The sequence below is a fragment of the Canis lupus genome, chromosome 13 (genome assembly GCF_011100685.1).
Source record: "Canis lupus familiaris isolate Mischka breed German Shepherd chromosome 13, alternate assembly UU_Cfam_GSD_1.0, whole genome shotgun sequence".
Taxonomy (NCBI): Eukaryota; Metazoa; Chordata; class Mammalia; order Carnivora; family Canidae; genus Canis; species Canis lupus.
Window position 1 is genome coordinate 33,495,829 of NC_049234.1, and position 4,050 is coordinate 33,499,878.

Here is a 4,050-nt window from a genome sequence, read left to right on the forward strand (position 1 = left end):
AAAGAAACCTTAGAACTGATAAGTAGTGTTTTTATTTTTTAAAGTTTTACTTAAATTCACCTTGACAACCTAATAGTATAACATCCAGTGCTTATCACATCAAGTGCTCTCCTTGGTGCCCATCACCCAGTTACCCCACTTCCAACTCCCTCCCCTTATGCAACCCTTTGTTTGTTTCCCAGAATTAGTAGTCTCTCATGGTTTGTCTTCCTCTCTCTTTTTTTGCCACTCAATTTTCCCCCCTTCCCTTATTGCCCTTTTCACTGTTTCTTATATTCCACATGAGTGCAACCATATGATAATTGTATTTCTTTGATTGATTTATTTAAAAATACGGAATGCTTCATGAATTTGTGTGTCATCCTTGCACAGGGGCATGTTAATCTTCTCTGTATTGTTCCAGTTTTAGTATATGTGCTACTAAATGTAGTGTTCTTAAAATTAAATTTAAAATGCTGAGTCTAAGCATCAGATTGAAGGCCACAGGAGAAAAAGTCAGAAGATGTGAGGGCCGATCAAGATAAATCTTCAAATAGGAAAAATAGAGAAAGAAATGACCCATGAAACAGTATAAAAGTCAACATGCGTATCGTTGGAGTTCCTTAGAAAGAAAAGAGGGAATTAATAGGAAAAGAGAAAGATTGATAAACTAATTATAAAAAATAGCAAACATTTGGTTGAAAAACTTAACCTACAGATCTAAGAAGAATCTAAGCTATGTAGCAACATGAAAGCCCTAAAAACACACTTAGGCATAGCCAAAGAAAACTGCTGAAAACCACTGGAAAATGGTTGTTTTCATAGGATTTTTAAAGCAGTCAGAAAAATAAAGATACGTAATTTGCAAGGAATTATGAAACAAAAAACAATTGACATTTTATAAGAGACAATAAAAAATCACAATGGAATGGCATCCTTAAGGTAATTAAAACACACACAAGCACACAAAAACTATTAACCTAGAATTTATCATATGTCCAGTAGGAATATCCAAAAATGTGAAAGAATAATAAAGACATGTTTAACTAAATGAAATCTGAGAGAATTTACCATCAACTGAACAATATTACATAAAACACTAATGGAAGTTCTTCATGCTGAATAGAAATGACTCTGGGATAGATCAGTACTAGAAATAGACATATATCCATATGTATAAAAGCCGAGGGTATCAGAGGAACTCTCTGAGCTGTGAGTTTATGACTTTTCTGTAAATTTAAAACTAAATTAAAATGTTTATTATTTTTAAAGTATTCATATGGACTGTTGAGTAGTTCACATCCTTATACCACTAAATTTTTGAATGTATAATCTCAAGCAATCACAATTGTTCTGAGACTCTATTGTCCTATTTGAAAATGGGAAAAAAGGAGACGTTGAACCTGAAAGATTGTTAAGGGCTTGAAAGGAGATGATCCAGCTGAGTACTGCCAGGCGCATATCAGGGCAAGCTATCTGTTGTTTTTTGCTATTCATTTTATTGTCATGATTTTACTCTTATTTTTTCTTACCATCATCATTAATATTTTTCAAAGTTACTTGGGTCACCTGGAAGCAGCTGCCTGGAGCACAATTGTGACAAAAGCCCCAAGGTGACTTTGGGACTAGGTACTGTGATTGATTCAAAGATCTTGCCTAATGGTGGTTTGAGGAATGATGGGTGGCAGTCCACATGCCAAGGATTTTTCATCTCTGACTTAGAAGTTGGCTGGTCTAAGAAGGTGAAGTTTCAAGGAAATTGAAGACACTGCAGGAGCCCATTGTCTCTGGGGGACAGCTCCTGAGGAACAAGGCAGGATTACATTCCCAGTGCTCATAAACTTCTTAGTGAATCCATGCTTTAGATATCAAGTGTCCCTTCCTTGGGGATTGCTTCCAAGGTGGGATATATGGAGCCTATCTTTCTAATCATTGTGAGTATTGATCCTCAGGATCAATTCCTAATGGGGCTCACAAAAGACCCCCTGACCACAAAACTGACTTTGTTTTACTACTGCTGTCTGCTACAAGCTACATGGACCCACTACCTGCCCTGACATTTCTGATTCCCTCCAAGGCTGCCTCTACTTCTCCAAGTGGTCCTGCTCACAGCTCACAAATGCAGATACTCACAGCTCACTCTGCAACCGTGGGAATTTTACCTCTGCTTCCAGTGCACCCCTTTATTCATATATTTACTTCTTAATTCTTTTTGCCAAACTCCCACTAACACTTCAGGACTCAATTACACATGTTCTTTCTCTGAATCCAGGGCTAATCCCTTGGGCAGTGAGTCACTTTTGTTTCCCAGATACAGTGCAGTGGAACTCTGTGTGGGCAGGTCTATGTCAAGGATAATGAGGTCCTTAGCACTCAGTACAATATCAGGTTTAGCCTTTTTTTAAATGAGTCAAAACTTAGAGTGAAATACTCAGGTCTTTATACATTTTAATGAGATTTTAACAAATGCAGGCACCTATGGAACTAACATCCTTGCAGCATGTAGAGCATTCACCTACTCCAGAACTTTCCCTCATAGTCCCTTTCAATTAATCTGAAACCCAATAAGCCACCACAGATATTTCTATCCTCTGTTCTTGTACTTTCACATATGTGGAATCCTACAGTATGAACCTCCATGCCTGGCTTCTTTTCCACTTTCTTCTTTAAAAATCCATCCTTGTCATTTCAAGTATTGGCACTTAATTTCTTTTTTTTTTTTCTTGCTGAATAGTATTCTAATGTACAAACATGTCACAATTTGTTCGTCTTCTCCTGTTAATGAGTTTTGGGGTTGATTCCAACTCTGGGTTGTTATGTAAAGAGCCGTGCTAGGGACTCCTGGGTGGCCCAGTCAGTGGACTGATCAAGAGTCAGTCCAACTCTTGATTTTGGCTCAGGTCATGATCTCAGGGTCTGAGATGGAGCCCTCTCTCCACGAAGCTCAGAGTCTGCGTAAGACTGTATCTCCCTCTCCCTCTGCCCCTCCCCCTTCTCATTCTCTCTCTCTCTCTCTCTCTCTCTCTCTCTCTCTCTTTCTCTCTCTTTAATAAATAAATAAATCATTTTTTAAAAACTTGCAACACCTATGTTTTCATGTCTTCTAGATATATAGAGTATACTTGGGCAACAGAGTAAGTAGATGGTACATGTTCAATTATGAATTTCATTATGGTTGTGCACATATGCTTAATTATACATTTATATGTAGCCATTTTCATCACTTAACATCTAGGATGCACACAATTACACAAATTGTCACTGTGGATGTTAACTGTGACCTGGCTGAGGCAGTGTTTGTCAGTTTTCTTCCCTCTAAGGTAACTCATTCATTTCCCCTTGTCATGTAGAACTTTCCAGAGAAAAGTCTCTCTACGCAGCTCACACTTAATAGCCTGTGGTTTTCAACACTATATGTACACCTGCACACCTTCAGTGGCATACCCTCTCTACATGTCAGGAGTTCAGGCTGTCCTGAGAGTCACCAAATCTTACTTGTTTCACTTTGTTTATCTTCTGTTGTAATGATTACCTTACGCCTCTGCAAGCTGCATTTCCTTTTTTCAAACTAACCCTTCTGCCAGCTGACTGACTCACAAGAAGCATATTAACAGAGTCAACTTCCGGACATCTTCAGAAAGGGAATCTGGGATCTGGTATTTACTGAACTCCTCCTTTCCACACCTCAGTACAAACATAGCTCATGCAGTTCTAATTATGCATTCACATAACTGTTCCTTATGCTAAATAGAAGCCTTTTTATCAAAAAAACACCTTGGCCAAACTAAAGGGATGTGAGCGTCAATTTGAAAGATCTTTCAATGCCTCAAAATGAGATGATTTGAGCATCAAAAAATATATATTGATTGCAATGACTTAAACCACATCCAAATAATTGCTAAACTATTAACTCATAATGGCACCCCCAAAATATTGGACCAACTAGGAAGTTGCTAGGGCACAAACATCATCCTGCAAGTTTGTAAAGAGAAAGAATAATAATTTTTGAAATAGAAGAGAGATGTGTAAAATAAGATTCGCAAAACAGTCATAATCACTGAAGCTGCATGA

At 37.8% G+C, this 4,050-nt stretch overlaps 1 non-coding gene across 1 annotated transcript; it reads right to left on the reverse strand.

Moving 5' to 3' along the window:
* Positions 1-327: 327 nt before the first annotated feature.
* On the reverse strand, positions 328-430 carry LOC119865518. The gene has a single exon (XR_005369120.1). It is a non-coding gene; the product is annotated as a U6 spliceosomal RNA (small nuclear RNA).
* Positions 431-4,050: the final 3,620 nt, after the last annotated feature.